Source organism: Prionailurus bengalensis, chromosome C1 (assembly GCF_016509475.1).
Source record: "Prionailurus bengalensis isolate Pbe53 chromosome C1, Fcat_Pben_1.1_paternal_pri, whole genome shotgun sequence".
Classification (NCBI taxonomy): Eukaryota; Metazoa; Chordata; class Mammalia; order Carnivora; family Felidae; genus Prionailurus; species Prionailurus bengalensis.
The window spans coordinates 56,185,335-56,206,896 of NC_057345.1; the positions used below are offsets into that span (position 1 = coordinate 56,185,335).

General features: G+C 45.3%; 1 protein-coding gene across 3 annotated transcripts in view; it reads right to left on the reverse strand.

The window, feature by feature from the left end:
* GNG12 (G protein subunit gamma 12) overlaps nucleotides 1-21,562 on the reverse strand; it is a 129,946-nt gene that overhangs the window by 14,514 nt on the left and 93,870 nt on the right. The window contains exon 1 of one of the 3 annotated variants that reach the window (XM_043575230.1): nucleotides 7,781-7,805. The exons of the other annotated variants lie outside the window; for them this stretch is intronic. The gene's annotated coding sequence lies outside the window, so the exon portion shown is untranslated. Of the gene's footprint in view, nucleotides 1-7,780; nucleotides 7,806-21,562 lie in introns of those variants that run through there. 3 annotated transcript variants of the gene reach the window in all.

The window sequence follows — 21,562 nt, forward strand, 5'->3', positions numbered from 1 at the left end:
CCCCAGTTGCTTTAAACACAACACATGGAAAACCCAGTGAAACACCACTGCCTGCCTCCAACCTTGCTGGTGTCCCTTTCTCTATGAGTGACACCACCACTGTCCTGGTCACTGAAGCATCCCCTTTTGCCTTCTCCTAATTCCTTAGGCCAAGTGTTATCCAATAGAAATGTGAGCCACATATGTGATTATTTAAAGTTTTTTCTAGTAGCCACATGAAAAAAAGAAAAAAGTGACATTTTGATATCTTTAGATGAATATGACCAAAATTGAAATGTAATCCATGTAAAAAATTACTGAGATGTTTTACTTTTTTTTGGTACTAAATATTTAAAACCCGGTCTGCATTTTACAGATACAGCACATCTTGATTTGGACTGGCCGCACTTGAAGTATTCATGAGTCACACAGTGGCTGCCTCACCAGACAGTGCATCCTCAGACCCTGGCACTTCCCAAATTCTCTTGATCCCTATGTTTTGACAAACCCCTTATTTTTATTCTTCCCCATTCTCCCCACTGCTATTTGACCTCTGTCTTGGCTCCCAGCACCTCATGTTAGGGCCACTGTATCAGCCCCCTAACAGGACTCATGCCTCTCGTCTTTCTTTCTCCGATCTAATCTATCCTGACCAGTATATGCACAGATACAATGGCACTGTCAATTTATTTCCCCTGGTCTCAGAAGAGGATTCTCCAGTCCCCCCAGAAGAGTCCAAAGGGCTCAGCTTTGCAATCCAGATCCTCTCTAATATTTCTGCCACCATAATAAAAACCTTCTCATCGCCAATGAAGGAACTGAGCCATTGAGAAGTTAAGTGTATGCCTCGTATCAAACAGCTAGCAAGCTGCCTGGGTGGGATGCGAGCCCAGGCGGTCTGATTCCAGAGGCCAGACCCAGAAGCTTCATTGCGATGCTGCTTTAGTGCCAGGGAGCTGTCACCACACTCCCCATTTTTCTTGTGGTCTGTGTTTACAAGTCCTCTTGCAAGTATCTGAGCAAGTTCTCTGCCTGCTTCTCTTGGCCTATTTACATTCTCTCTTTTGGGGGCACCTGGGTGGCTCAGCCAGTTGACCGTCGACTTGGGCTCAGGTCATGATCTCACGGTTCGTGGGTTTGAGCCCCGCGTCGGGCTCTGTGCTGACACAGCAGAGCCTGGAGCCTGCTTTGGATTCTGTGTCTCCCTCTCTCTTTGTTCCTCCCCCACTCATGCTCTCTCTCTCTCTCTCAAAATAAACATTAAAAAAAATAAAATAAAATAAATTCTCTCTTCTTTTAGGCCCTAGTTCACTTTTTTATCTCTTCTAGGAAGGCCTCTTTGCTCTTGCTTACAGTAATTTATTCCCTTTACGAATTCCTGCTAAATGCTTAAAGCTTAGGAGTTCAAGGACCCATAGGGGATGGCCCAGGCACGAGAGAGGCAGGGAGCAGGAGCTGTGTGTGTACTTATGTTTACTCTTTCTGAAGGAAGATGTATAGCTGTCATCCAGCAGTTTTATTTTGGTGCTAATGATATGGCAGCTAATGCTTATTGTTATGTAACTGACTTCGTATGTACGAATATTGTCTTCCCACCAGACTGTGAGAAGTTTAGCTGAATAATAATAGTATACCAGTAACATTTATTCATTACTTATTCTGTGCTAGGTACTATTTAAAAATACTCTATACCGTTATTAGTTCATTTACTATCATCTGCAACCGTAAGAGCTCAGTTTTATCATATCTGTCAAGACTAAAGCTTAGGTTAAATAATTTGCTCAAGATCAGATAGCTAGTAAGTGGTAGAGACAGATTTTGAACTCAGATCTCTCTTACTTCAAAGCCACACCCTTAACCAGACAGGTGAGTTATCGCACGCCATCTTCTCTGTCACACTGACTAATGCAGAGAATGGGGCCTTAATAAACAGTTGGGTAAGATGTAGCCACCAACACATCAGCCAGTGAACGTCTCACTCTGGGGTGTTTGTGTCGGGTGTTTGTTTTCTTAGAAACAGGATACACCCTGCTGCTCCTTCCCACAAGTATCCCACAAAATACGGACTGTTCCAAGCCAAAGGTTACCCACCTGTTTGGTTCCCTTCACAGCTTTGAGAAGCCTGGGTGGAGTCCCAGACACTTGACGGGGTCAAGCTGCCCGTGAACATTCACCTTCAGCATGGGCTGGCCACTTGTGTAGCACCCAGATTCTGAGGGCAGTGCTGATTGCTTTGTACCCCCATACTGTGCCCAAACAGGTTTTCAGCCAGTGAAGGGGGGCCGTAGGGCGCAGCTATGTGATGGTGACCTACAGGGGTGCAGGACCCAGCCCCTTAGGCTATATGTCAGGCCAGGATCCAGCAGAAGCATGTGTTTGCAGTCAACAATGAGTATGACCTTTGCAAACAAGTTTTCCTCTCTACCTAACATAGCAAGACAGCTTGAGAAATGATTTGCTCATATTTGCATGGCTGGCTTAAGGGGCAGCTGGCAATCTTGTCTGTTAATAAATACATGGATGAATTCTATAATTATTTAATATTCAACACAAAAGCTAACAGTTACAGAGTGATTTTCTGTGCCAGGCACTGTTATGGGCTTTATTTAAAGTTATTTTATTTACTCTGAAAAAGAACTTATTATTTCATTAACTAATTTTTAAATTTTAAAACAATATGCTGCTAGTAAAAATTTTAAACAACAAATTTACCCAAAGGGCATACAACAAAAATTAGCTGTCCTACTCTAGACTACATGAGGTGATCACTGTTATCAGTTCCTCATGTCGCCTTCTGAAGACATGTGATGCATACACAAGCATGATTATTTACATATCTCTCTTAAAAAACACCAATGGGAGCATGCTATATGCATGGCTCTGTAGCCTGTTTATTATTTTATTTTATTTTATTTTATTTTCATTTATTTATTTTTTTTAACGTTTTTTTATTTATTTTTGAGACAGGGAGAGACAGAGCATGAACAGGGGAGGGTCAGAGAGAGGGAGACACAGAATCTGAAACAGGCTCCAGGCTCTGAGCTGTCAGCACAGAGCCCGACGCGGGGCTCGAACTCACGGACCAAGAGATCATGACCTGAGCCGAAGTCGGCCGCTTAATCAACTGAGCCACCCAGGCGCCCCTATTTTACTTTTTAACTACCACTCTTTTCTGGAGATCATGATGAGGGTGGGATTATTAACCACTTTCCCAATGAGGAAACCAAAGCTCTCTGGGATACCTTGCAAGTAAGTGCCAGGGCTGAAATGAACCCTGGTGTTCCTAACCATCACTGCACACTGCAGCCACCTGCAGGTCCTGTGTGAGGAGCTTGCTGGGGCTGGAAAGCGGAAGTGGGAATGATGAGAGAAGCAGAAGACAAATCTCCTGCCTTAAAAGGACTCACTGTTTTGGGGGGGGGGGGGGCAAACGATGTTATATGAAGTGAGAGAATGATTTCCAAACAACATAAGAACATATTCGAGATACAGTTCCCTGGTACCCTGAGGGGCTAATAAGCATTTGTGAAGGGAAGCAGTCTCAGAGCAGGGAGTGGCCCCAGTGGAGAAGTCCCCATAGACTGGTTAGTCTCCACACCAGCAGACAGCAACATCGTCACTGGGAACTTCTTAGAAATGAGGATTCTTGGGCCACTTGGGTGGCTCAGTTGGTTAAGTGTCCAACTCTTGATTTCAGCTCAGGTCATGATCTCATGGTTCATGGGATTGAGCCCCATGTTGGGCTCTGTGCTAACAGCACGGAGACTGCTTGGGATTCTCTCTAACCGCGCCCCCCCCTCCCCCCCCCCCCCCCCCGCTTCCCCACTCATGCACATGTGGGGGCATGCTCTCTCTCATGTTCTCTCAAAATAAATAAACAAACATTAAAAAAAAAAAAAAGAAATAAGGATTATTCTCAACCTCCCACCTGGACCTCCTGATTCAGACACTCTGGAGGGGTGGGGTGTCCCAAGCAGTCTGTAGTTTGACAAGCCCACCAGGTGGTTCAGATGCTCCCTAATGAAGAACCACTATGTTAGGAGGAGGTGATTTCGGAATTAGAACTTTTTAAACTGGAGCAGAATCCAGCTTTTAAATAAATCAACAATTGGTCTATTTAAACCAAGCCTGGTCCATATCCCTGGCATTATCCTAGGACTAAACAGGCACACAGCCTTCATGTTGAGGAAGTTATTCCTGGCAAAGGACACAGGCCCAAAGCTGTCAAAGGAAGGGGGCATACATTCCAAACAAACTCTGACCTGTAATGTTGTCTGTGGCCTTTTTGATACTCACACCCAGAGAACTTGTACCTTCCTTTCCATATGTCTGTGACCAACTGGGAGCCCTTCCCATCGGCCTTCCTGGACCCCCTACCACCTGCCCTAGCTGAGCAGGGATGGAGGTGATCTACAATGGGATCCCTTGCCCAGGACATTCTCTACAACATAGCTGTTCTACCCTCAAAAGCAGAAGAACAGAGATATTTTGGATTCTGGTCATAAAGGCCTAGCATCTGATCTACTTTAAGCAAAGGCCATGCTTTCTGATATTGCTAAGCAGACAGACGTTCACTTGCTTGCCTGCAGTCCATTTGGACAAACCACCCAAACACTTAATAGATGACTGAAAGCAAAGAAACAGGCAAGTGCTGCTGCATCCATCCAATCTTAATCCAGATTAAGAGGCAACCAGGCAGCCGTTTTATTGCTTTGAAGGGGCCAGGTGCTTGGAGGCACTGGAGGAGCAGGGTCAAAGAGAAGGCTGACAAGAGTCTACAGTCACGGTGGGGGCTATGCCGCCCAACAAACAAGGCATGTGGCATATACCAGACCGATAGTTAAAAGGCCAATAAAGCAAGACAAAGGTAAGCATAGGAGCTTGGGGAGGGGATGGTCAGTGGGGACTTGGGGCAGCAGAGAGGTGTGTGAAGGATACATTTCTTAAACTTATCAATCCTTGAAGGGAAGGAACTGGGTAGGTGGTAGCCAAGGAGTGAAGAGAATTTCAGAATGGATATGGAGGGAGCAGCAGAAAGTAGGTTAAAGCTGACTCTGTTATGTGAAAATGGGAGCCCCACAGGTTTCTGAGCAGAAGTGACAGACCTAGGGAGTATTAACAGAAAAAGAACCGAGCAACATTGGATGGAACAGAACTGGGAGACAGAGAAAGACAAGATAGACTATTTCCATGGAAGGCCTAGGGACAGGCAATACGGTAAAGAGCCCAGGCTTTGGGGTCAGATGGAACTGGGTTCAAATCTGGGCTGTGTCACTTAGTGTTGCAGGATGTTGAATGAATGATTTAGCCTCACTGAACTCTTAGGTTCTCTGCCTGTAAAATGGGATAAACAAGAGTGCCTACCTCTCAGGACTGTAATGATTAAATGCAATCCTACAAAAAAAAGAGCCTGGCACAGGCTGTCTGTCCCCATCATTACTGTTCCTAGGACTTCATCAAACAGATGAAGGTGAACGGAACGCAAAGAAAGAGCTGGATCCAAGAGCTAGGAGACATTAATAATGAACAAGACTTCCTTCTTGGGGTTGAATGGGGACTGGCAGCCCAGAAGTGGTGATTTAGCACCACACCGGAGGGAGGGCCTGAAGAAAAGAGCGGGAAGCTTCCTGGGGTCTTCCTCACATGGGTGTGGACAAAAAGGGCAGATTCAAAGGAGCAGAGAGGGGGCCAAGGGGGCTGCCAGGACAGGGTGACACTGGCAGGGACAGCTAAGAGGAGAGAGGAATGTTGGGGAGAAGGGCAGAAGTTAATGCTATATAGATATGCTTGCTTAAAAATGTTATACCCAGAAAACATACTAGAAGGATATATATTCTAAAATGTAGCTATTGTTAGGTGGTGAGAACTGGGGGATTTTTAGAATTGCTTTTATGCACTCCTGCAGTTTGTAAGTTTTTACTTTTTTGGTCTCACCAGCTACCACGTCTATAGCACGTTGTATGCTTGCCAAGTGTTGTTCTAACACCTTTACAGATACTAACTCTTTTACTCCTGAAAACAATGCTATGGGGTTATTACTATTGCTTTCCCAAGTTCAGGAGTAGATGCAGAGGAGCTGGTACTCCAATTTCAGCAGCCTGGTTCCAGAGTTTGTGCTTGCATCCACATGTCATATTTTTACGATCTCTATCTCTATCTAATCTCTCTCTCTCTCTCTCTCTCTCTATCTCTCTCTATCTCTATCTCAATCAATCCCAGCATTTGTAACTCACAAAACCAGGAGGAGGGCCAGTCATTAGCCACTTTGGGGGGGCGGGGTTGTGTACAGGAAGGAAGGAGTGACCATAGCTCATAGGACTGGGTGGTTAAGGGGTTCCTGGGGACCCCCGGGTGAGCTTTCCAGAGCACGAAGTGAACGCAGGTCAAATGAGAAGGGGCACAAGAGAGAACTATTAATCCAAGAACTCAGGTGGTTGAGTGTCAGGAATATTTAGAGAAGTGGCAGTGTAGTGAAGACAAGGAACTTGACGGGAACTCTGAGGGGTGGGAGGATTGTTTCAAGAGACGGCTGTCATCTGAGCATTTTCAAAAAGTGGAGGAGGAGCGTTGAACAACCAGGGAGAGTGTGAGGAGGCTAGAGAGATTAAGTAAGGGCCAGAAAGCATGGGCTGAGGTTGGAGCTCCAGGATGATGAAGGAGGCCTGGAAGACACAGAGGTGGAAAAGAAGGGAGGCAGGCACCCAGCAGCTCAGGCCAGAAGGGAGCTTACAGGTGGGAAGCAAAGAGAAACCAAGCAGAGGTGCACGCAAACAACATGCACGGATCTCTCAGACATCACACTGAGCAAAGGAAGCCAGGCACAAAGAGCCCTTGCTGTCTAATTCCATGCATAGGAAGTCCAGGGAATTTTCTCAGCATCAAGCATCACCATTAAGAAAAACCCCAGTTGGGGCTCCTGGGTGGCTCAGTCGGTTGAGCGTCCCACTCTTGATTTCAGTTCAGGTCATGTTGCCAGCATTGTGGGATCAAGTCCCACGTCAGGCTCTGCACTAGGCACGCAACCTGCTTAAGATTCTCTTTCTCCCTCTACCCCTCTCCTCTGCTCATGCTTGCTCTCTCTAGTGCTCTCTTTCTCTCAAATTAAAGAAAAATCCCAATTGCATGTAATCACTTTAGCGTTATTTTATGGAATTAAAGACAAGTGTTATTAGAGACTTTGTCAGGTCATTTCATGGGCAAAGTTGAATTAGATCTCTAAAGACAGAAAAAAAAAGGTTCAGGGCAAAACAAATGTGATAGAAACTAGGCGAGTGGGGAGAGTGGGGGAGGGGATGGAGGAAGCAGGACTGGCCATTTGACAATCGCGGGCTGATTGCTGAAGTTGAGTGATGGGTACACAGAATTCATTCTATTTTTGTATCAGTTTGTATAGGTTTGAAAATTTCAAGAATTAAAGGTTAAAAGTAAAATTCAATGATCCTAAATACTTCACAACCTGTAACACAATAATAATATGCACTAGAAGATGAGCCCTGGCATTAAAGAATGGAAGATATGTTAATTATTATCTACCATTTCCTCCTCCAGATCATGATATAGCAAGTATGTCCAATGTCCACAGTGTGGAGGAAGTAACTGCCTTTTAAGGAGGCACACAGGGGCCTAAAACAGCCACAATCCAGGCCCTTTGCCCACTTTACACAGTGCTCAGGCTCTGGGTCACAGATGCCGATGTTAACTGGCCAGGAAGTACTTCTCCCTGCATTCACCCGCACACACAAAAAGGCCGTGGTCCACATACCCATAACCATAATGCCACAAGACAAAATAGGATTCTTACTTTTCCTTTCCTCTTTCATCTCACCTTCCGTTAACTGTATAGCAGGAAACATGTCCTACCTCCTTTCCAACATGTCCGGACTTGATAACCGCTTTGAGGAAAAGCAAAATCTACGGGATTCCCAGGGTGACCAGCAAGACGAACATCTGGGCTGGCCCTCACAGTTCAAAGTACTTGTTATTTTGTATGCAGGTTCCTCAAAACATTAAAAATAGAAGTAACACACAATCCAGTAATTCTACTACTGGGTATTTACCTAAAGAAAACGAAAACACTAATTTGAAAAGATGTATGCACCCCTATGTTTTCTGAAGCATTATTTACTACAGCCAAGATATGGAAGCAGCCTAGGTGCCCACAGAGAGATGAATGGGTAAAGATGTTGTCTATACATACAATGGAATATTATTCAGTCACAAAGAGAGAATGAAATCTTACCATTTGCAACAACACAAATGGACCTACCGGGTATTTTGTTAAGTGAAGTAAGTCATTGGCCTTGGCAGGAAGTGACAGCTTTGCAATTTTTCCTCTTCATAATTTAGGAAACGAAAGGGATGATATAGTCCTGGGGCCGGGCACAGAGCAGGAACTCAGTAACTACTTTACCGTAAGTGGTAAATGATAAATAATAAATGATGACACAAGGATCTGTGGCAGTATCGTAGGCGAGTGGTAAGGGCCTGAACCCCGTGTATGAACATCAGAATTTCTCAAATAAATGGAATCATGTCACATGACAAAAGGATTCCTTCAGAGGGGCGCCTGGGTGGCTCAGTCACACTTAAGCATCCAACTCTTGATTTCGGCTCAGGTCATGGTCTCAAGATTTGTGAGTTCGAGCCCTGTGTCAGGCTCTTCGCTGACAGTGTGGAACCTGCTTGAGAGGCTCTCTCTGCCCCTACCCCGCACGCATTCTCTCTCTCTCTCTCTCTCTCTCTCTCTCTCTCAATAAATAAATAAATAAATAAATAAATAAATAAATAAATATTTTAACAAACAAAAAACACAAAGGATTCCTTCAGATAATACTTTCCCAGATGCATTATCTACTGGACCAAGAGGTTAAGTCAGAGAAACTCATTGTTTAGCTCTGATTCTAATTAAATATCAATTAGGAACCATACTAAACATCCCTGAACTATAATGTAACATTTTACACAACTGCTTCTCTGCCTTGAGTACAGTTCTACTTGGTTTCCAAAATACAGTACTAGTGTGTATATGGTCCTCCTTCCTGTACGTGTGAAAGGGAGGGTGGTACTGACTTTGCTTTTAGGAGACCTGTGACCCCTTAAGGATAGATACAGGAAAGTAAAATTCTGCTGCTGCAAGCCTTGGGAAGAAAGAAGTAGCCCCAAATGCCTCCACTGCTTAAATTCACCTGCACAGGTCAGTTACTTAAAGTGGAGGGAGGGAAGGCTGCTTCCCAAGGGTAATTCATTTTATGAGCAGCCTTGGGCATAATATACGCTTTCAAGCAAATCCTAACAGTTCATACAGCAATATCAATACTTTTTATTCATTCATGTATTTAACTGTAAAGTTACTTAAACTTTTCTAACACTTAATGAATCCAGGGATTAAACTCCTGAGAGAGATCACAGGAGATCAGCATTCAGTTGTCTGTGGCCAAATAGGAGTTCTAGAAGGTTGAGTTGATTCTATCAAAAGTTTGTCCTTGGGATATTTTCAGAAGTGCATGAGATTCTTTGGAACACTTTTATACAGAGTGTAAGTCAAAATAAACAGCACGTGTTTATATTACAGAGAAATCCAAGTCTTACACGCATCCAAGAAATCCACGCATCCAAGTCTTACAAACAGCTATCGCCTGTCAGTGTCAACATTTAAAAACGAACAGACTCAGTGACCACATGACCACTGGAGGCCTGTGCCTTCCCTTACAAATGAAGGCCATACCAAGCTCAGTTCTGGGAAAACACACTTAAGTGTCACATGCAGATGTGGCCACGTGTTTGTATATTACTTCTGCCTTTACCCAATGTAGAACCTGATATTCTATTTCTAATGTAGTAAGCCTGATATAACAATAATGCTATTAAAAGACTGCAATTTATAAAGTGCCTTCTCATATACTGTCTATATTAGATGGGGTCAATTAATGACTGAATTGTATTTTAATTTCTACTAATGGACTTGTGTGAACTGCTTGAATTTAGCTTACAAATTTATGCAGTTAGTAAGATATTTTTGTAGATAATTGGCAAAATATTGGAATTCTTTTACCTCATAAGACTTCTGTTTCTTAGTAAGCTGTCAGGTGCTTCCCCTCTTAATATGTAGTGTATTTCCACTTTTAATATAGACATGCTGCTTTTTCATTGTTATTATTTTTTAAATGTTTTATTTGAGAGAGTGTAAGTGGGGGAGGGTTAGAGAGAGGGGGCAGAGGATATGAAGAGGGCTCTGTGCTGACAGTAACGAGCCCAACACGGGGTTGAACACCAGAACCTCGAGATCATGACCTGAGCCGAAGTCGGACGCTCAACCAACTGAGCCACCCGGGCACCCTCACATTCTTCTTAAATGGAGGAAAGGATTGGTTTTTCCTCTCTTAAATATAACCCAGTTGATGACATTTTCTTAGAAGCAGATTATACCTGCACTTAAGAGGTAATGTGGAGCAAAAGGCAGAAACCACAAAGTGACTAGAAACTGAATTTCTAACAGGCTGGCTTTCAGAATCACCTGGGCAGCTTGTTCAATGCACCTGCATTCCTAACCTCACTCCCAAACCTCCAGAATCCAAATATCAGGGGTAGGTCCTGGCAAAAGCTCCGGGTGATGTGGATGTGTATTCTAGGGAAAGAGCCACAGGACTTGAACGTCGTAGCAGGGCTATTAAGGTACAACGCCCGGGTCTCCCTCATGGCTCTGCCTGAATTAAGCTGGTGGCCTTGGACAAGTCACTTCCTCTTTCTGGGCCTCTGCTTCCTCATCCTTAAAAAGGGAGAACAATACAAGTGCTCTGTGCCTCTTCTATGCATCTTTCTTTCTTTTGTAATTTTTAAATCTGAGTACACAGTTACATTAGCTTCAGGCACACAACATAGTGATTCAAATTCTCTATGCTACGCTCACATGTGTCTGTCACCACACGCTATCACAATACCAGTGAGTATATTCCCTATGCTGTACCTTTCATCCTGTGACTCATTCATCCCAGAACTGGAAGCCTGTTATCTCCCGCTCCCCTTCACCCATTTTGCCCTCCCCCAACCGCCTGCCCTCTGGCAACCATCAGTTTGTTCTCTGTATTTAGAGGTCTGATTCTGCTTTTTATTTGTTTATTCATATTTTTTTTAGATTCCTTTCCTGCTCTTCAGAACTACCCAGACCACTGGTTTAAGCTCTTAATATTTATCTATTATCATAATGACCAAAGCAGGGACTATATGTGCCACTAAAGTCGACTGGGAAGGGGACAGAGCTGCATCTAGTGCCCTGAAAGTATTACGCACATAGGGGGCGGGGGTCAGTACAGAGCTACTCCTGAAGCCCCCAAGACATTACAATTGGGGACCGGCCTAAGTGAGGGAGGGGCAGGACAGCTTTCCCACCAAGTGGGTTTTAAAGCTAGCAAGCATACAGGAAAGAAAATAGTGTCTATAGGCGTTTAAAATTAAAGCCACACCCACAAATACAGTAAGTTCTCTTTTAGCCTGGATGTTCTGGGAAAGGGTATCAGAGTAAACCGAAATTTCTGGTTACCATGTGCAAGGGCACACTGTTGCCAGTTTTCAAAGATAACAGCACAGTATGCACATAACCTTGAATATAACTGGTGGTTAAGAAGACACTTCCGTGAAATTTCATGATTCTAGATAAAGCTGAAGAACTCTTTGGACAAGTCCATTTTCTGGCACTGACACTGCTGGACTGTCCCACCCTCCTGACTTGTCTCCTGTCCTCTCTGGTTACATCTTATGTCTCTGATCGCCTTCTGTCTCCAGGCTGACATCTTCCCCTGTCGGAGTCCTTGAAGATTCTGCCTGAGTGCCTGTTTTTTCCGTCTCTCCAATCTCTTTTTCATCTGCTCCCAAGGGCTGGCAGAGGCTCTTACATCTATATCTGGCCCTACACCTGTCTGCAGGAACCCCATCCAGATAGCCCTGCCTGCTCCTAAAACTCACCAGAAGTCGGACTCCCCCTCTTTGACACAGGGGGTCCTTCATTGGATTTGGCTTCTCAATCTCCCTGCTAATACAACAGCCTTTATTATAGTTATCTAGACTCAGGACATTGTCTCAGCAACAATCCCCTTGTTCCTTGACATCCAGTGAGGTGACGGGTCCTACATGTTCTATTTTCCAGTTCACATTTCCCCCCCTGGTGGCCCTGCCATTGACCTTTTGGTCAGGCCCTCCCTTGATGTGTGCTGGGAGAGGACAGTAGTGGCCTTGGCATTCTTGGTTTCCCTGAGTTTTCCCCCAACAGCTGTCCACCTGTCAGATGGCTGGTGGTGGGCCAGCAATCCTAGATAATGGCAAAAGCTAATCAACAGATAAGAGCTCTCCTGCTCTGCTAGAGGGTGGTTGGGAATGAACAGCACTACCACAACTCAACCTTCCCTTCTCCCTCCCCTGGCGCAGCCCCCAGAAGGGGACTCTGCAGATTCCCAGGGCTCTTTGAAACACAATTCGAAACCAGTGCTCTGGGCCATCAAAGATACCACAGCCAGGGGCGCCTGGGTGGCGCAGTCGGTTAAGCATCCGACTTCAACCAGGTCACGATCTCACGATCGGCGAGTTCGAGCCCCACGTCAGGCTCTGGGCTGATGGCTCAGAGCCTGGAGCCTGTTTCCGATTCTGTGTCTCCCTCTCTCTCTGCCCCTCCCCCGTTCATGCTCTGTCTCTCTCTGTCCCAAAAAAATAAATAAACGTTGAAAAAAAAAAAAAAAAAAAGATACCACAGCCAGATAAATCTAAAATTCAGCTCCAGTCATAAGATGTTCCTTAAAAACCATCAACTGGTTGGTGGGCATGTAAATTATGGCAGTATTCACTTGGGCAGAACACTTACACATTGCCATTCTAGTCCTAGGTGAATACCAACAGAAATGTGTTCAAAAAAAGACATGCATTAAGGTGTTCAGAGCAACACCATTCATAACAGTCCCCAATGGAAACTGCCCAAATGACCAAAACCGGAGAATAGTAACTCACTCGATGGAATACTCTACAGCAAATGACAACAAACAAGCTTCAAATACATGAAGCAATGTGGATGAATCTCACAAACATAATGTTAACTGAAAGCCAGATTCTTAAAAGAATATATACCATAGGTGTCCATTAAGTACAAAAATGGGGGGAAACTAATCTATGCTGTTAGACATCAGGCTACGGTTTACTTTTGAAGGAGAAGGTGGCAAAGGGGGCACTAAGGGGCTTTTCTAAGTGCTGGCTACATGTGTGTGTTCAGCCACAGACATGGGTGGGGGGGGAATTATGCTTATGATCTGGGTAAGTAGCTGCATGAGATTATACTTCAATAAAAAGTTAAAACAAACAAAACCATCACCTGCCCCAATGAACTGCTGAACCAAACACAACTTTCACTGTGACTGCGAAGACCATTACAATACGGCTCTAATTCACCTTTCTTGTCTTTACTCAACTTTTTTTTTTTTTTTTTTTTTTTTTGCTTTGGGGCTTCATTGCCTCTAGAGGGTCCAGGTACTCTCTGTGAAATGCTGTGGGTATGTACATTTTCTGGGGAAAGGGTCTATAGCATTGATCCAAGGGGCCACACAATCCAAGAGGAAAAGACAAATCATCCTACTTGTAGCAACCCAAGTGATCTCTGAAACTGAATGCTGTGACTTACTCTGTTAGTTTCAGAAAGCCCTGGACCCTCCCACCTGCCCCTGTTGAGATTCCACCCCTGCTTTCAAGTCATGTCAGGTTACCTCTACTACCAGGTCTCTGATGATCCTCTACCCCAAAACTACCCTGTCCCTCTCTCCCACAACTGTTTACCAGGGTCTGTTCTGATCCTCCCCCAAGCACAAGTATGTACAAATAAACAAATCCTCAAGGAGCTTTCAATCCAGTAGAGGGGAAACAGATGTATCCACAAATAACTGTAAGCAGAAAAGTATCAGAACAGAGAGAGGCCAGTCCAAGGAGAGTTCAGGTTACAGAGCGATTCCTTCTGGTTGGGGGAAATCTGGGCAGGCTTTGTGGAAGAGGTGACACAGCTTTGCATGATTTGGAGCTGAGAGGGGAGGGCATTCTGAACAGAGGGGCAAAGGCTAGAGCCATGAAAGCCCTGGTCCTGTGCAGGGAAGGTCAGGTATCTATCCCAGAGCAGAGACATTATGAAAAGGAGTTAGAAGGGGTGTGAGATGGGGGTCAAAAGGTTGGCTGCCAGGCTCTTAAGTTTGAACTTTTATGCTGTAGGCAACTGAGAGCCACGGAAAAATTTTTGAGCAGGGAATGATCTGATCAGAGATGTGCCTCCTTGTTATGTCAGATGGATGCAGATGGTCTGCTCCTCCTCTAAGGGTCTAAAACACATTGTTCTGTTTGTGTGGCACTGAACTGCCTCTTGCTTTGTAATGTGGTTATTTGGGTGCTTCGTTTCTGTGCTCCCCACCCCTACAGGACTTAAGCTAATGGAAGACAAAACTGGTTTTAGTGCTAGCATATGGTCTTACACGTGGTAGCACTCAATAAACATTTACTTAACAAATCAATGTGCAATGTCTACTTAAAATGGTTTTCGAATGAATGAGGAAAGAAAGTGGGAAAATGGGAAAGAAAAGACACACAAATGAGCTGGCCAGTTCAGGTGCTCCATTCAACCTTAAGATTTGAATTCTATGCCTAAATGCCTTCACTATTCTGAATGACTGACATCTGAAGGAAAACTCCACAATCACAAAGGAGAACGTTTAAGTTTCCTCAAGGCCCTTCAGGAAGTGCACGTGGGGAGTGGAATCTCACCCTATGTTCTTAAATGAATGCTGACAATCCTCTAGGGAGGCCCTCAGAATCAAAGGGACTCTTCTCTGGCTCCTGGCTAAATGCTGAGCCCCTAGCACATGGAATCTGGGAGTGTGGGGAAAAGAGACAGACTGTTCCACCTCTCGGGTCCTTATCTGTAAAAAAGGAATTTCTGGGACAGCAGATACTCTGAATGCTGCAAAGAAAGGGGCTCTGCCTGCAAATCAAAACAGAAAGAGAAATCAACCCAGACACTGCAGGTGCCCTAACACAGTACTGCTCATAATACGTCTACAAGATCAGTTTTTGTGTATCACCACCTTTTACCTTTTGAAGCGCTTCCAATTGTTATCACATCTCTCAACCACCCTGTCATTAGATTCTCTGTCCATCCATGAGAAAACTGAGGCCAAAGGAAACTTGATGACTTACCCAAGGCCCCCGGGAACTGAGCAGAGAACCCCAGACACTGGGGCTCCTGACTCCCAGACAGGGCTCCCCGCCTGATCCCATGCTCTCTGATCTTGTCCACTTGGCGGGGCTCCAGGTTTGAGGGAGTAGCTTTCATAGGGAGCAAGAACTCTGCAGAGGTGGCTCGGTGACCATGACTGCCTTCCTGGCAGTTACCCACTTGTATATGAGCTTGGGGTGGGTCTGTGCAGGTGGTCAGGGCCTGGGTGATGAAGGTGATTTAACATGACTCAGGGCAATTTCGGGGGAGCTGAACTCTGGAGGATCTGAGCAGCCCGTGTGGCTTCCCCAAGGGAAGGGGTAGGGAAGGAAAAGCAAAACTCAGCAGCACCATCTGCAAGTGCACAGGCTCTGAAGCCACACGCTGCCGAGTGCGCACGGCTCGGTGACTGGAATTGGCCCATTTTCTGGTCTGGTCTGGGTTTCCTTCCCTCTTACTGCAAAACCTCCCAGCCAGTCAGGCAACACCCATCATTAGCCACTACTACTTAGTCTGGCCCTATTTGTGGAACTAGCTTGGGTGTTTGCCTTATTATTTTCTTCCCTTTTTAAATAACAAAATGAATGTGGTGAAAAATTCAAACTATATGCATGTGAACAGAATGAAAAGTACAACCCTTCTAATTTCACTCAGAAGAGGTACCTACGGTCCATACAGTCTTTTTCTTTCCTTCCCCACCTTCTTCTGGCCTTCACAAACACACACATCCTACACATGTGTATGGGTTTTGAAACAAATGGGATATTTACATACAGTTCTGCAAATTACTTTTTTTTTTTTCACTCAACAATACATTATGAGCAACCAGGCTTGCTCATACAGAGAGTGGTACATTTTTCTAATTTTCTCATTCTGAGATACCTAAAATGTACAGAAAAAAGCACGAAGGGCAACATAAATATATAGGATTCATTTTAAAAAAGTAGTCGATTCCTGCAATTGCCCCTCCTTCTCCCCAGTGGACTTCTCCCTAATCATCCTGGGAGTCACTGCAGGACCAACCTCTGAACATGCAGGGGAGGGGAAGAGCAAGCCTCCACAGGGCGATATCTGCCTGCTGCAGGCCGTTGTGAAAGGTGGCTCAGGCAGGCTGGGTGCTGGGTGCTGGGAGACCAGCACCCAGAGGCTGAGTCTACAGAATTGCAAGACTCCTAGCCCAGCATCCACTCCCCTTGGCAGGGCTCTTCTGGTCAGATGCAGGTGACAGAAGCAGTGGCAAATTCAGTGAAAGTGCAATGCTTTGCAATTGTTTCCCCTTCTGGAAATCCAGGGGCCCATGGGTTTGCAAGGGCAGCTATCTTGTTTAAATAGGGAACTTGAGTTCCTGTCTCACCAGCACATTCTCCCTGCAGATTCTACCCGGGGCCACCCACAAGCATGTGGCTAAGCCAGATAGCTATCCCCTGTCCCAGGAGGGGTGCATGCCAATCCTGACTCAAAGGCTGAGGCCCAAGCCCAGGTCTGAGCTGCTATCTGGACCAACCAGATGGTGAGGGACAGAGAGAATCCAGGACAGCTAGAGAGAGCACCAGGGGAAAAGTGGGTCTCTGCTCCTGAGTCAGGATCTGCAGAGAGAAAGAGGGAAAAGAGAGGGTGCGCCTCTGTGATGTTTTCTGAACATCGTGAAACAGCATTTTGGTTGTGGTCAGACCCCACAGGTAGCACATGTTTTGATTTGTTCTGCTACATTTAGAACATCAACTACTTCTCTCCGCCAGCCCACAACACTTTTCTAGGTCCGTTAGATGCACGGACTAACTTAATTCTCACAATCACCCTGGGTGTGAGAAGGTGCTTGTATGTTTCTCTGTTACACAGAGGGGAAAAGTGAGGCAGGGGAAGCTACATAATTTCCCTAGGCAGTAGCAGGCAAGGAATCTGAAGCCTACCCACCAAGCTGCATGCCTTCCCACACTAGTGTGGGGTTTCTCAAAATATGTTTCTAACTTCATAGGCATATACAGATATAAGGTTCCATGTCACATATATTTTGGAAATTCTAGTGAAACAAAGATAAACAGGCTTCTTTCATGCAAGACTTCTCGTGGTCCTTCTGCAGTAAAATGCATTTATGCTCTGCAAGAGGCATATGGTTTGCAGCATTTCCCCCAGTTATTTGAACACAGACATGTTTTCCGAGATCATCTCATGAGATCAGTGTGTTTGGCTGACCACACTTTGAATAAATGCTGGCAAAGGGAGTTGTTAGGAACAGAGCTTAAGCTCTGGCTCTTGCCATTTAACTAACTTTGGCACTCTGGCAATTGCTTAACCTGAGCCTCAGTTTCTTCATTCGCAAAATGGGAATAATGGTTGTTTGTCCACCTCATGGAGCTGTTGTGAGGATTAAGTGCATGAGCGAAGTTCTTAAAATGTGCCTGGCTCTAAGCATTCCATAAAGGCAGCCATGAAAACGACTGGCAAGAATACTGATTAAGAAGAACAAGGGAATTATGAAAATTCCATTAAAAGGAGCCGAGAATCCCCATAAATACTATAACTTCTAAATGATCTTCACTAACAACAGCTCCTCCTGTCAGAAAAACATGAAAAACATTTAACACAAAAGAAAATGCGCACACACCATAGACTGCATTACCATTCCAAGGGAAGGAGACACAAGGGAAACTATTTTCAAAGAGCAGTTCAGGCAGAAAGTTTCCTTGGCCAGGAGGGTCCTCTGATACTGTGACAGACTCAGACGGAGGACACCAGCCAATTTCCTGAGCACTAAACCAAGCTGAGACGTCCTTCACAAGCCTCAGAGCCAGGTACTGGACTCACTGCGTCAGGGGAGAGGAGGACGGTGCACACTTTTTGAAGGGATCAGTTCTTTGAACTGAACTCAAAACGGCTTGGCATCAACAGGATGTCTTCCTGTTCCCGTCTGACGGAGTGACACATGCATCTGCCATTTCACTTGCAGCCGCTGTGGGAGAACTCTGTGCAGGAACTCTGCCTCCACGAGAGGCACCCCCTCCCCCCCGCCTGACACAGCAACCCCCCTTCCGGTCATGCCTGCCAAACATGTGACAGTTGACAAACAACAAGCCAAAACCTGCGCGCACGCGCGCGCGCGCACACGCACACACACACACACACACACACACCCAAACCCCACCAAGCCGCAGTGGAAGACTGAAGCAAGAGTGGAAGCCAAGGGCACACACAGCCCAAGCTTCCAGGACCCAGGGCACCTGAAGTAATTGGCTCCCAGTGGGCCACAGTCGCTCTAAACACTGGACTTGCTTCCTGTTGTGCAACTATGTAAATGAACCTGTGCTGGGGCCAGGGCCAGCTGCACTGTGTGGCAGGGATGTGTGAGAAATGGAGCCACCTCGGCTGCCTCTCGGGGGGACTTGCTCAAACAGCCCACAGGCTCAGACTTGTGATGCCAACCCCAGGGGCAGGGGCCCCTCATAGGCAGTTTCTCTGCCAGAGAAACTGTCCATGAGTATGGACAGGCAGTGTCCTGGCAAGTACAGCCTGGGTTAGACAGGAGCCAAGAACATCAGGAGATGGGATCTGAGTTGGAGAGTAATTAAAACCTAGGGGGACTGGACTCCAGGAGGCTAAACTCAGACTGGTTTCTTTGGGTTCCCGGAAGGCCTCAGTTTCTCCACATGCAAGATGAGAGGAGCTCGTCTCTTTCCCCAGGGACTCATCCGTGCAGGCACCACATGTGTGTGCTACCTACTGCCCACGGCAACACTGGAAAGGAAGTATCTCCCTGCCCATTTTGCACATATGTAAACTGAGGCTTGGAGCAGGGGGAATGGCCACGGTCCACACAGCTGTTACACTGTGGAGTTGGGATTTGACTGAGAATGTGGATATTCAGATGTGCCCCATCCTGAAATTCCATACGGGTTTCTAAGCTTCCTTAAAATGATGTTTGCAACTAAAATCGAGTCTTAATTTTCAACATGAGAATCACTCACTTGGTAAATGATCTACTGCACATTAAAAATTTCACTTTCCTTGACCCTTCTTTGACTATTATTCTTACACACTGCCAAACGGAATGTGTTTAGGCAACTATAAGTGGATTCTGAAATCAGCAAAAACAAAGTCTAATTATAATCCTTGTATTAAATCATCAGCAAAATAAATCACCAAAATAATTCCATGGCTAGATATGAATGATGTCCTAAAGCAAGACCTCGGTCACTGGTCTGAGAAAAGTTGGTGCTGAGAGACAGAATGGGCATAGGGGTGGTAGAGAGAACTTTAGGCCCAACTTAAGGAGACCTATGGTATATCTAGGCCCATTTGGTTAATTAGCTGCTTAAATTACTCAAGTCACTTATTCCCACCCCTATTCCCTTTCTGCATCAATTGAAAAAAAGGGAGCATGGGTTAGATCGGTGTTTCAGATATGTCCCATCCTGAACATAGACTTGGTTTCCGAGGAACATCTCATGAGATCAGTGTGTTTGGCTGACCACACTTTGAATAAATGCTGGGAAAGGGAGTTGTTAGGAACAGAGCTTAAGTTCTGGCTCTTGCCATTTAGCTAACTTTGGCACTCTGGCAATTGCTTAACCTGAGCCTCAGTTTCTTCATTCGCAAAATGAGGATCCACTTCAGTAAAAAGACTCCTTTTAATATAGAAACACTCACTGAACTTTCTCCCCCCCAAAGATAGTTGTTCTTTTGGAGCCTATTGGTTATGAGAACACATCATGACAAAAAATTAACAGAAATGTTGTTCTCTTTAATTGCAACATCTTCATATACTTGAATGATAACAGTGCAGTGATGTTCAAGACATTATTTAATCAGATTATTGTCAATGTGTGGCCCCTATAGACATCCTCCCGCCCTTGGCAATAAAGTGTCTACTCTCCTTACCATCCTCTGTCCACAGATTTTGAACTTTTGTATTAAATGGCCTCAAAGTTTCCTTTCAGTATCAAACTTTGATGTTATCAGAAGCCAATTATTTCTTAAGAAACTATACACCAGGTTTCTATTTTTTGCTGGGAATAATAAAGCAAACTTTCAGTTAATGATTTTGTTTGGCACTAAACCACATTCATTGTGCAATGGATGCATTTACTTGTCAGATACATTCTGAATGCCTGTGCTGGGTATACAGAGGTGAATAAAATAGACATGGTGCTCCCAGAGCTTTGGTCTACAGCAACTCTTTCCCACAATCCTGAACGCTTCCTCTTTTTAATCTCCAGCTTCAAACTTCCCTGGAGACTCTGGCTTCTAATATCCACCTGCCAGCTCAACATCTCCACTTGAAATGCATCCAAACTTAACACGTGTAAAGTTACCTCTGGCTTCCTCCCTCCACACCTGCCAAAATCCCTTCCTCCCTTGGCATTCCCCATCTCTGAAATGGCGACATCATTTATCCAATGCTCAGGCCCAGAATACTTGGAGCATCCCGGACTCCTTTCATATCCAGAAGTCAATCTTGAAGAAAGCACTGCTGGCACCCCCTACAAAAACACGTCTTGGGCTTGTTATTGCTTCCATGCCCCCAGCATGGTCCAGGCCATACTCGTCTCTCTCTCCTGGACTCTGAGATGCCGTGTTAGCTGGCCTTTTCCATCTCTCTCTTGCTGCCCTACAGTTTACTTTACAATCAGCAGCTGGAGCAAAGCTTTCTAAAAAATTTTTTTAAATGTTTATTTATTTTTGAGAGAGAAAGAGAGCATGGGCAGAGGAGGGGCAGAGAGAGAGGGAGACACAGAATCCGAAGCAGGCTCCAGGCTCTGAGCTATCAGCACAGAGCCTGATGTGGGACTTGAACTTATGAGAACCATGAGATCATGGCCTAGGCCAAAGTTGGATGCTTAACTGACTGAGCCTCCCAGGTGCCCCCAAAGCTTTCTAAATTTAATCCGATCACATGATTCAAAACCCTTCAGGGGCGCCTGGGTGGCGCAGTCGGTTAAGCGTCCGACTTCAACCAGGTCATGATCTCGCGGTCCGTGAGTTCGAGCCCCGCGTCAGGCTCTGGGCTGATGGCTCAGAGCCTGGAGCCTGTTTCCGATTCTGTGTCTCCCTCTCTCTCTGCCCCTCCCCCATTCATGCTCTGTCTCTCTCTGTCCCAAAAAAATAAATAAACATTGAAAAAAAAAATTTAAAAAAAAACCAAAACAAAAAACCCTTCGGTGGCTTCCCATAATTCCTGGAATAATTCCAGAGTCTTAGCATGGTTTAGGAGACCCTAGATCTGGCTACTGGCCACTACTCCAGACTTTCTCCCAGTCTCCTCTCCTTAATTTTTGTGGTCTACTGGCTTTTTCCATAAACATGCCAGGCCTGCTCCCACCTCAGGGCCTTAGCATCTGCTACCCTTCCTGCTTGGAATGT